This window comes from Lissotriton helveticus, chromosome 1_2 (assembly GCF_964261635.1).
Source record: "Lissotriton helveticus chromosome 1_2, aLisHel1.1, whole genome shotgun sequence".
Lineage (NCBI taxonomy): Eukaryota > Metazoa > Chordata > Amphibia > Caudata > Salamandridae > Lissotriton > Lissotriton helveticus.
Window position 1 is genome coordinate 438936801 of NC_136058.1, and position 12130 is coordinate 438948930.

At 46.0% G+C, this 12130-nt stretch overlaps 1 protein-coding gene across 2 annotated transcripts in view; it reads left to right on the forward strand.

Annotated features, from left to right (window-relative positions):
* LOC144807670 (uncharacterized) overlaps nt 1-12130 on the forward strand; it is a 329338-nt gene that overhangs the window by 39788 nt on the left and 277420 nt on the right. The window contains exon 3 of one of the 2 annotated variants that reach the window (XR_013606375.1): nt 4620-5391. The exons of the other annotated variant lie outside the window; for it this stretch is intronic. The gene's annotated coding sequence lies outside the window, so the exon portion shown is untranslated. Of the gene's footprint in view, nt 1-4619; nt 5392-12130 lie in introns of those variants that run through there. 2 annotated transcript variants of the gene reach the window in all.

A 12130-nucleotide genomic window follows, 5' to 3' on the forward strand; every position in this document is an offset into this window, starting at 1 on the left:
AACCAGATTCACGAGTCTTCTTCGGTAGTTCGTCGGCACAGGGACCACAAGCCAGCTGGCAAGTGACCGGGCCAACGCGTTGAGCCAAATCGTGCCAAAGGGCCCCACGCAGCACTCGTCGAGTGTGGAGGGCTGAACTTCGGCTCAGGAGTAGCTCAGGGTGGGGGCTTCTCAAACCCCGGTGTACAGCTTCGAGGGTCACTCGTGGGCTGCACGGTCAGCGTCTCGTGGTCACTTCAAGATGGCGTGCCCCACGCTTCCGGTCGCCTCCACGGGTCTCAGCTTTGCAGGGACTGTGGATCGGGCTGTTAGAAGCTGGGCAGGCTTGATCTCGTCGATCTCAGTCGCTCGAGTTCCGGCGGGAACTGCAACTAAGTAGACGTCGAGGGCTGGATGGTGCCTGCTGCTGCAGGGTGGTCACTCCTTGACCACAAGGGAGATTCTTCGGGCTTCCACGTTGAGATGGAGGGCGAAGGGTCCAGAATATCGTTTCAAATGTTTCTTCCAGGAAATCTGATGTGCATTGGCACTGCTCCCACTCTTATTCGAATCTGGTGGGCGTGATTACCTGCTAGGTCCCCTCCTATGGGTGGGACCCAGGAAGTGGGTGGATACACCCCCTTCCTTTGATCCAGGCCGCCCTGGCACGAGGGCTGGAGTGCCCCAGAACCGGTTTGGCCGGATTATGCAAGGGGCAGCCTTGTGCGCCCCAGGCAGTGTCTGGTTTCTTTCAAACCTCCCTCCTACAATACACTATCTCCTGTCTGGAGGGCGGTGACACCCTCCTGTGACAGGAAACCCTTTGTCCAGGACCCCCTTGACTGGGTTTCGGTCAGCTCCAGGGGTCCAGACATTTGTCTGTGGCAGAGGCATCCATTTTGTGGATCTTAAGGCCTTTGGAGAAATCAACCGCATTAAAGTGAAGTAACATGTCTTACCCCTCTAGAGGGGTGGAATGCCATCCCCGTCGCCAGAACTGGCGAGGGGATGGTATTCCAAAGCGTATGACACCTTACACGACATGTTTTGATAAAGCCAAACCAGAGTTGCTAAATAACCGCGAGGATTATAAGGCACTTAATAGTATATGGTATGGCATTATCCTGAAACAGCTTAGGGATTTGTTCCCGACGGCTGCAGACAGGCTCAGCTCATGCTAGAGCTCCATCTCACATAAAACCATGCACCCAGCCTCCAGGATTGGTGAGGCCTGACTATAGGAGTGGCTCACAGGTTTACATGTGTCCAGATATAGGTTTAGACATAGGTATACTATATCTAAGTAAGGGGTGTGTACACCACCTTACCCCAGCTGAGTGATCAGCCAGTTGTGTCAATTTAAGAACCAGCCAGGGGTGGCAAAAGATATGCTGCAGCCCCTGGTAGGCCTTAGTGGCTCCTGTGCCCTGTGCACCTATAGTGCATTCTACAGGGGCTGACAAGGAGTCCATTTCCAATTGGTATGTGCCTATAGCACATGTGTCATTAATTTAGTGAGAGAACAGCAGGCTGGGGGTCTGATCAGCAGGCCCACAGCCTCAGTAGTCGAAAACCAGTGAAGCAAAAAGCAAAAATTTGGGGTGACCATAGGATAGCAGACCCTACTCTCCTACACTCGTCCTCCCACACCGTCCTAAGAGTGAGTAGCGGCTTGTGTGTAAGTTCCCGGATGGACTTGTACAACCAAGTGACTAGGTGTCTTCCGCTCCCCATGTAGAGGATAGTGTGTATTACGGGGTGTGTCACAGGGCTCACTGACCGTTAGATCACCATGTGGGCGATAGCCGTCGATGAGTTGGGGATGTGTCAGGAACTGCTCTGGGGGGAGGCCAAGGTCCTCCATAAGTTGTGCGAACGGGCGAAGCTGGCGCTCCTCAAATAGTGCCTCCGCCTCCGTGACCTCAGAGTCCGTCCATGCTCCTACCATGGCGCTCGTAAAGTAGGAGACGCCACGTGGCCACCCCGCTAGTGGCAGCCGTGGGGAGTAGCAAGTGGTCCTCATTGCCATGCGGTGAATTTCCAACATACATTGGCGGGCCACGGACACCTGCAAGGGGTAGGTCCGGCAGGGTTTGATGCCAGGGAGCAGCAGCCGACAGAGTTCCGGGATGGGGCCGTGCGTTGTATGAGTCTCCCCGGAATGTCTTCCCGCCGTCCAATACGAGAGCCACTGAAGTTGCGCTGCTAGGAAGTACGATTCGAAGTCGGGGGCACCCAGGCCCCCCTGTGTGGTGGATAGTCTAAGTTTGGCGAGGGCTATTCTATGCCGACCATTTCCCCATATAAGGGTGCGGAGCAGCGAGTCCAGTTCGTGAAAAAAACTTCTGGGAGGCACCACCGGGAGGTTAGTGAAATAATACAGTAAGCGAGGGACAATGATCATTTTTGCCAGGGCTACTCGCCCGATGGGAGCTAGTGGGAGGTATTTCCAGAAGCCCACCGAGGCGCGGTTGCCAGCGAGAACCTTGCCATGATTCATCAGGTGGAATAAAATGAACACATGAAAGTACGCCTTAATTTCATTGCCCTTGATTCATACTCTGGACCATAGTGGAGGGATAGGTCTAGGCATAGTCCTTGCAACACACAATAGATTTGTGTGCGGCAGAGGCCAGAACTCAAAAGTCAGGATACCAGATACAAGTAGGTGGTAACTCAGGGCAGGGGAAAACACCTGTTGTCCATGGAGGGGAAATTCCCATCTCAAAAATCTACATTAAAAATTAATTAATAGTATTCTTTTTAGGTCTCGCCCTGGAATTAGCATCCAAAGGATGCTTCCAGGGTTGGAGACGTATAGTTAGCTGTCTCGAGGGAAGGACGGACGAGAAGGTGCACGAGCGCAGTCCAGGCTGGATTGGTGTGCGCGTCCTGCGCCGCCCTCCCATACTCCCAGCCTACCGCGCATGCATGCATGCACACAGACAGACACAGACACACACACACACACACACACACACGCGCGCGCACTCGCACTTACACTTACACAGACACGCAGGCACCCAGACACCCAGACAGGCAACCCCCTCCTCCTCCTCCCCCACAGTCACACACGCATACACACAGACTCCAAGACACACGCACGCTCACACACATACACAGGCCGCCGCCGCGCGCGCGCCCACACATGCCCCCCTCCCGCCCTCGCAGGCCAGCCACAAAGCGAAGCCCCACTCACCGGCAGCAGGACTCTTCCTCCATTCTTCGGCACCAGGGCGCAGGGTAGGCTCCTGCCTGCTCCGGTGCTGCAACCAATCGCGGCTCTTCCGGCTCTTCCGTGGGAGGCGGGGTAGGCTCCCGCCCTCCTACTTCCTGTTTCCTGTTGTCGCGCCGGCCTGCCTGACTTCCTGGTCGCAGGCCGGCAGAGTAACGAGGATGTTTTGCGGTATTTATTTTTTATTTAATTATCCATTTTTTTTATATAGCGCGGAAGTTACTTACATAAGGTAATAGTGACAATTGGGAGCAAACAAATGTGCAGTTCGTAAAAAGAGAGTTGGGGAAAACCGTTAATACCAGTGACAGAAAGAACGTGTACATTTATATCTAGGTAGATAACAATAACGTGAGTTGGGGCAACTGACAATATGACGTGTTTATGTCTGTATTAAGATATATGGATTGGGAGTGTCAACTATACAAAGGATTGATTTTAGAGTATGGCGCACCAGGTAGAAAATGCGCAGTCGGAATATTATAAGATGGGTGAAACCGTTAATGGGATTTATATGGACGGGAACATGCATGCATGTGCTTTAAATACCGCATTACAATAAGTGAAAGTAGGGGAACCGTAAGGATGTAACTTCTGATCCTTTCCAGATACAAAGGAATGTTTGCTTTTGCTAAAATCTGCAAATTGTAGAGCAAGTGATAAATTATGTGGCAAGTGATAAATTATGTGTCATGAATTATGTGGCAAGTGATAAATTATGTGGCAAGCGATGAATTATGTGGCAAGTGATACATTATTTGGCAAGTGATGAATTATGTGGAGGGGAGGGGCTATAATCATGCAGAGGACGCCGCAGCTGCAAAATTGCAGTGCTTGTGGTGTGTATTTTCTGTATCTGTTTATTATTCAGTTACGAAGAGGAGGTGGCGCCATTTCGGAAACTTGTCAGTGGACAACCTCTAACATTTCTTATGTGGGTGGACATGTGGCCTCCAGAGCTGCACTCTGATCTCAATGCTGCTCCATTTTGCTGCTGCATAAGTCATAGGTGGGCTGCATCATTATATGTCAATATGCAACATATTTTATATGTCCCTTTTTATAAAAACAAAACGTAACTACTGCAAAAAAAAATAGCCAATGCCATTTACAATACTAAAAGCTCAAACTTTGCCTAATGCGAGACCTATTGCATTGCAAATGCTTGTTTAAATATCTGTTTGGTGCCAGTCCATATGACTTTAATTTCTGCTTCGGGAATTCTATGTTACAAGCCCATAGGGTACATGTATCCTTTGTGAGCTTAATAAAATGTTGGAAATTCTACAAATCCTCACTCCTACATCCAAGTACTCTCAGGCTACCATTCTACACTCTGTTTGTAAATTATTTATGGGGAAATTTACATGTATTATGTATTAACTATTTAATTTTAATACTATAGGTGATTGAAATTACGGACGAAGAAAGCAAGATTTAGCACCAGGCAACTGAATGTCAGTGCCATAAGAAGGATTATTTTGAAAAACTGAAGGACATCCAGCATTCTAAGTTTAAACAATTTCCAAAACCTAGGTGTGGCAAAGAAGTGGGAGCTGAGGAAAGTACTATACTGTAAGTGAAGTCTCTAATTTTAGCATTTCATTAACCCAGAGCAAAGTCATATCTGTCCACACAGCATAAGAAATAATCCCAGAAAGACCAATCACAACATCCTCATCTGAAATATTATCAGAAAGACAAATTGCCTCAGCATGACAGAATAACGTTCATCTAAAGCACACATGATCTAAAGCATCATGTAATTCCAGAGAGGAAGCACACACTGCATAAAAGAAAGATATAACAAAAGGTTTCTTCTGCAAACCATCAAAGAAAAGACTCTGAAAGAAGACTCCGAAGCTGACACGTTAACAACCAAAGATTGGAAAATCGCCTTTGTTCAACAACCGTTTTTAACCAGTTACGCAAGTTTGAGACTATCTGCCTCGGGATATAACACCTCGACCCACTCTGCTCACTCTGGCGAAAACCTTAAAAATCCACCACTTTATTGTTTTCATGACCATCTCAGATTGTTTCCTTTTTAATGTGTACTGTTCTGTAATTCTATGTAAATCGCCTCAACATTCTGTTGTGCAGGAGTGATATGTAAAACTGTTAAATATAAAAATGGATTAAATGAGCACCGTTGCGCTATAGCTAATGTAAATAAATCCTCGTCTTCAGAACTACACCTTACACCAAACATAGAAAGGGTAAAATTAACTGATGTTCTGCAACTGGTGAGCCACAATAGTACTGTGCATGTTCTAATGTTCTCAGTTACTGCCATTACGTCAGTGCAAATGGTACTTATCAGTTTAATCATTAAATATCAGACTAACACCTTATCACTGCATTGCTAAGAACCTATATAAATAGATTTGAGAAAAACTTCAGTCACAAAATAAGTTGCTGCCGGAGAGGCTATAACCAAAAGACTATTATCGGCTAGAAACATTTCGACAGGTGTTAGAGGGCTGCATCCAGACATATTTTGCTCAATTCAAGTGTTAACAAGATTACACACAATTTCTTCTAGAGATAAATACTGAACATTATCTAAATAAGCACAACTCTAAAATCAGGTTCACTCGTACCGTGGCATATAAGCAAGAGAAAACTAAATGTAACTCTAGGAATACACCTTATAAAAACACGTGCTGTGATAACAAATTCAGTGTTCAAACCCGCCTCAATCAAAGCAAAATAACCCAAGTTGGGGAAATAAGTTACCTGTGCCAAAAACGATTCAGCCATCAATCTCATCTCACTGAATTTGAGAGAATGCACACTGGGAAAAACATCTCTCAGTGCTCTGAATGCCAAAAAAGTTTCATCAGTAAATATTATCTCACTGAGCATATAAGAATCCACACTGGGGAAAAACCTTATCAGTGCTCTGAATGCCAAAAAAGTTTCAGCAGTAAATATTATCTCACTGAGCATATAAGAATCCACACTGGGGAAAAACCTTATCAGTGCTCTGAATGTCAAAAAAGTTTCAGCAGTAAATATTATCTCACTGAGCATATAAGAATCCACACTGGGGAAAAACCTTACCAGTGCTCTGAATGCCAAAAATGTTTCAGCCTTGAATCTAGTCTCACTGCACATGTGAGAATGCACACTGGGGAAAAGCATCAGTGCTCTGAATGCCCAAAAAGTTTCAGCAGTAAATCTTATCTCACTGAGCATATAAGAATCCACACTGGGGAAAAACCGTATCAGTGCTCTGAATGCCAAAAAAGTTTCAGAAGTAAATCTTATCTCACTGAGCATATAAGAATCCACACTGGGGAAAAACCTTATCAGTGCTCTGAATGCCAGAAAAGGTTTAGTATCAAAGGGAATCTATATCGACATGCATTAACCCACTCTGTGGAAAAACCTTATCAGTGCTCTGAATGCCCAAAACATTTCAAACTTAAATCACTTCTAACTGCACATTTGAGATTCCACACTGGGGAAAAACCTTATCAGTGCTCTGAATGCCAGAAATGTTTCAGTGAAAAAAGACCTCTCACGCTGCATATAAAAACGCACACTGGGGAAAAACCTTATCAGTGCTCTGAATGCCCGAAATTTTTCTGTCACAAAGGAGAACTCACTAAACATACTAGGACCCACACTGGGGAAAAACCTTATCAGTGCATTGAATGCGACAAATGTTTCAGTAATAAAAGCCATCTCACTCATCATATAAGAACCCACACTGGGGAAAAACCTTATCAGTGCTCTGAATGCCAGAAATGTTTCTATGACAAAAAAAGACTCACTAAACATACTTGGACCCACACTGGGAAAAATCCTTATCAGTGCACTGAATGCAAGAAATGTTTCAGTGAAAAACCCTGTCTCACTCAGCATATAAGAATCCACACTGGGGAAAAACCTTATCAGTGCTCAGTGTGCACAAAAAGTTTCAGAAGTAAATATTATCTCACTGAGCATATAAGAATCCACACTAGAGAAAAACCTTATCAGTGCTCTGAATGCCACAAGTGTTTCAGCCGTAAATCTGGTCTCACTGCACATGTGAGAATCCACACTGGGGGAGAAACACCAGTGCTCTTTATTTTTTGACCATTTCCGTCTGTATTTATCCATATTTATTTTTTGGGCATTTTTTCTGTATTTATCCACATTTATTTTTGCCACACGCAGAAAACGCCACTACAGCTAGTATTTTTCAGCATTTATTTAAATTGACAATGCACGCCAGTGTCGGGTTGTTATTGGGCAACACAATACATTCATCTGAAAACGTTGCCATTGTAGTACAAGCACATGTGCATTTCAAGAGACTTTGCAGACATTGAGGCTCTTTCTGGCTTGTAACGTACCGGTTGCTACCTCATCTTGTATCTTGGTTACTGGTGTTACTTGCACAATTGTCACTTTTTCCTCATGTAACGTAACATTTGCTCTTGTAATGTTACTGTTCCTATTGTGAAGCGCTCTGACAGCCTCGGGTAAAGTCTGCGCTATATAAAAACGCACAAATAAATAAATGCCTTGACAGGGGCCTAAACGCAACGAGAGAACTGCATCTCCTAAAATGGGAATTGCAGCCTGCAGTTCTGTTTCTCGAGAGGCCTAAGCCTAAGGTAGTACTTCCTCTCCCTGAGCCCACGCTGCCAGTCAACCGCCTGCATTGAATGGCTTACCAGTGGTAAATCGCCTAGATGCAGCTCAGTGCAGCCTGAATATGAATCATTCCCAGACAGCAGAGGACAAGGGGTTCTGAAAATGCTTCCCTTTATTCAAGTACAGAGAAACCGACTGCTTCATCATTCAGGATTGTGTCTTTTTCAAGTCACGGCAAAGAACTACTAGTTGGAATTATGTGATTACATGGCTGCTTCACTTTCTGCATAGTTATGAATTTTGCCACATTATCCAAATGATCCATCATCGATACATGATCTGTTGATTCTAATAACATTTTTGTTTAAAGCACATTTCCCAGGCAATGGATGCAGATGAAGCATAAGGTCACAAAGGGGGATCAGCTCCAGCTTCTGGTGATTAATGGAGCAATGAGGCATTAATTGAAGAAACTTGAAAAAAAGAAAGCTAAAGTGTGTCATTTGCTCGATATCGCTTCTGTGTAGGCTTGGTTTCTAAGCGCTGTTAATATATCTTACAAATCCTACCCATATCACGTTGATAGTTAAGTTGTGCCGTTTTAGGTTGTTTACAAAGGAACGTTTACTTTGTTTTTGCATCACAGTAACTAAGGTGACTCTGTAAGGGGATGCGAACAGCTGGTGCTACGTGGGTGGGGGCGGGAGGGCCGGAGCCCGAGGCTGTAGAGGTCAGAGAGAGGCAGGAGCGGCTTTTAAGGGAATCGATCTGGATTCTTACAACATTTTTTTTTAAAACACATTTCCCAGGCAATGGATGCAGATGAAGCATAAGGTTTACAAAGGAACGTTTACTTTTTTGCATCACAGTAACTAAGATGACTCTGTAAGGGGATGCGAACAGCTAGTGCTGCGTGGGTGGGGGCGGGAGGGCAGGAGCCCGAGGCTGCAGAGGGCAGAGAGAGGCAGGAGCGGCTTTTAAGGGCACATACACGTACCCACAAAGTGCAAATAGAAGGAGCTGGAGCTGGCGCAGGCTAACGGCGGAGGAGCTGGTGGTATTAGCACGCCCGCACTGTGATGCTTGTAAACAACCGGGATTGGCTCAGGGTCACTTGAAGACCCTGAGCCAATAGGTCAACAGTACGTCACTGAAAGGAAGCCACGTCACTGGAAGGAATCCCCAGAATCTGAGCAGGGCACGGCAACTCTGAACAAAGGCTGCAGCGCGGCAAAATGTACTTTTTTACTCGTATTTTTCCGCTTCTACATACAAATACAGACAAAGGAAAAAAATATTTCCGTCTGTATTTATATGTGTAAATACGGAAAACCGGGAGCCCTATACATAATATACAACAGCAGGAAAACATAACAAACCAGTTACTTGCCTTCGGTAACGCTCTTTCTGGTGGATACTCCTTTACCTGGAGATTCCTTACCTTGTGAATATTCCCCACACGCCAGAGTGGATCCTCAAACTTTAAAGCAGTCCTGCTGCACGCAGTAGGAGACATCATGCAGCTCAGTGTCGCCGTCATTCTGCTCCAGAAGTGACAAGCGTAGACGTATAAAAGCACTTCCCATGTGCACTGTGAACAACTACAGAGGTCTGAGTTCATTATCTCACAGGTCTGTATCACATATGCAGGCCCTGGGCAGATATTAATTCACCATTTTCATTAAGATTAGAATTCAGATGAGGCCTTTTCATTTCCAAAAATTCTAATTGTGTTCTCAGCATCAAGTGTATATATAAAACGTTGAGTGATGACTGCGCAGTGCTTAAGATGAAAGTGATTTGATGATAAAACAGTCCGATCCACATTTTGCTCACAGAAACAGGGGTGCAAATGCTTTTGCACAATACAAGTTAAGCAAAGGCGATTCATAGAAGATATAATTTATATGAAATAGTCCCTGTATAGTCAATGTTTCAACCGTTCCATTTAATTACCATGGTCTCATCAGGATGGTAGATCGCCGCTTCTCCAATATGCTTCTCAACAATATTCAATACAACCGAGTAAGGATTCTTCTGTATCTCTGGGCAGCGTACCTGGGAGGAAGTCAAATTCAACTAAGCAGTTCCAGCGCCCGTTCGTCAGACCAAGCAACTGCAGCCAGTGAATCCTCGGCTCGCTGTCAAACAAGTTCAAGTGTGACTCTTCCTGATGAGACCATCGTCATTGACTGTCTTGTCTGTGAGAAGTTGCACCAGCCATCCTGTGATGGTGGGCAGGAAGACATTCACCGGCAAGTGAAATGCTTGCAACTCCAACAGCTTGTTGTGGAGTTGGGTCTCTGCCGGTGACGAGGGTTCCCTAGTCTCTGTCTCCCATATGGCCTTCCCATCCCAGAAGTGATACATCCGTCGCCACTGTTAAGTCTGGGTGGAATAGAGAGAGGGATCTGCCACTGGCATAATCTAATTCACTGGAGAAAATGTTGGGTACGGCCTACAATAGGGTGAGTAAGTGTCTGGAGGGACACAAAGAGGTTTTGCAGCTGCACCAGTTGTAGCAGCAGGTCCCTCAGTGGCATGATGTCCCAGACTTTGCCTTTATGTGCCATGGCTTTGAAAGAACTGGGAGATCTGTTGGGTTTGCAGCAGGGTCTGGCGCTGGCAGTATTGAAAAACCCTACTGTAGCCAAAAGGGGACGAGATTTGTGATGAAATTGCGTGGCGGAGGCAGACAGACCCAAGGAATCTGCCTGGGGCATAGTCCACTTACTTGCTTAAAAGGTGAGAGCCATCGAATAGCTTGTTCATTAACCATGCTCGGGTATCTTTAGAGAACCATATAGACCCAATCATGGCAATGCACTGTAGTTCTACACTCATGCCAATCGCCTGACTCAAGCAATAGGCTATGTCCAAGTCACAACAGAGTACAAACTTTGCTGCAACACATCTATCATGATTAGCTTGTGTTCGCCGGCAGAGTTTGGGCCACTGTTTCCCACAGGGCATGATTATATTTGGGAGCATTGTCATTGAGACCCTCCAGGATTTAGCGATGTGCAAAAAAAAATCGCCAGTTTTGTAACAAGTCTACATTTTTAATAAAAATTCCAGTGAATGCTACCTCATCCTTGCATTGATCCAGCGCTCGCCAATGGGCCAATAAAAGGAGGAGTCTCAGCAGCAGGCAAGTGATGTGTTCTTTGTTTATTTACTCCTCAACGGCCTGCCTGCTGTTTTGCATTCACCTGGAGGGCTTCGGACTCCACCACCAGAGAGTAGGACCTTTCTGGCTACAGCTTGGACTCTTGTGCAGCCAGAGGAGAGAACAGACTGTACGTCGTAGAACGGGGCAAAAAGAATATCAGGTATGTTATACTGGCATGCTGAAGCAGTATGCATCTGTCGCCTCCACTCCTACAGCTTGCTCGTTCTTCCTTATCTTCGCCAAGGACTGTCGGTGCCCTAGGCAAGGAAATCGAAGGGGGCATGGGCAAACCACCATGATGGTCCCTGGAGGGGGCAGTATATTAATGCAGGGGTCCAGCTCCCATGGGGGATGTGGTGGGACCGGGGACAAGGCAAGATTTAAATGCAGTGAAACGCCGGGCCCAGTGGGCCAATATTTTTCTAAAGAGGCCCACCAAACGTGCCACTGCCCCGTCCACTGCTTGAAAAAAAACCTGGTTGAGCCCTCTGGCCTTTCTTTGGTGGCTCCCACTCACCCTTTCTCATCCACCTTTATCTCACTAGTGTTTTGGTGCTGGAGGTCCAGTGTTTTCAGGATACAATTGTGAGTGTAGAGGCTAGTGTTTGGCAATAGGGACAATGGTAGGGTAGGGGTCACTTTGGGTGGGGGTGGCAGGATAGAGGGTAGTGATATGGCAGAAGCAGACAGTGTAGCCATGTAGTGTTTTGAGGGTAGGTTGCAGTGTGGGGGAGTAGCTTTAAGGCAAGCAGAAAGGGCCAGTGTTTTGTGGGAATGGATGATGGCAGTGTTTTGGGGAAAGGGGCTAAGGTGGTGGGCGGGGTTGGTGGCAGTGCTGTGGGGTAGGGTGACATGGAAAAGGGCTAGGCTATTCTAACTCCTTTTTGTTCTTGTGTAGAGTCTTGGAAGGTAGATTCTGATTGTTCTAAAGCTCTTGAGCTGTCTGATAACTAAAATATACTCTTGCTGCTTCAAGGCTCCGGTCGGTCTGGGGTTCAGTACACTTCTGGAAACTCAGAACCTTGTGGGCTGGATCCATATTTTTGAACTCCCACTTGAAAAGGGTGGAGGTAACATGTGTGCCCATCTCACTTTCACAATTTGCATCATGCCTGTCCTATCTATCCTAGACAATTATTGCAAGTGTAAAT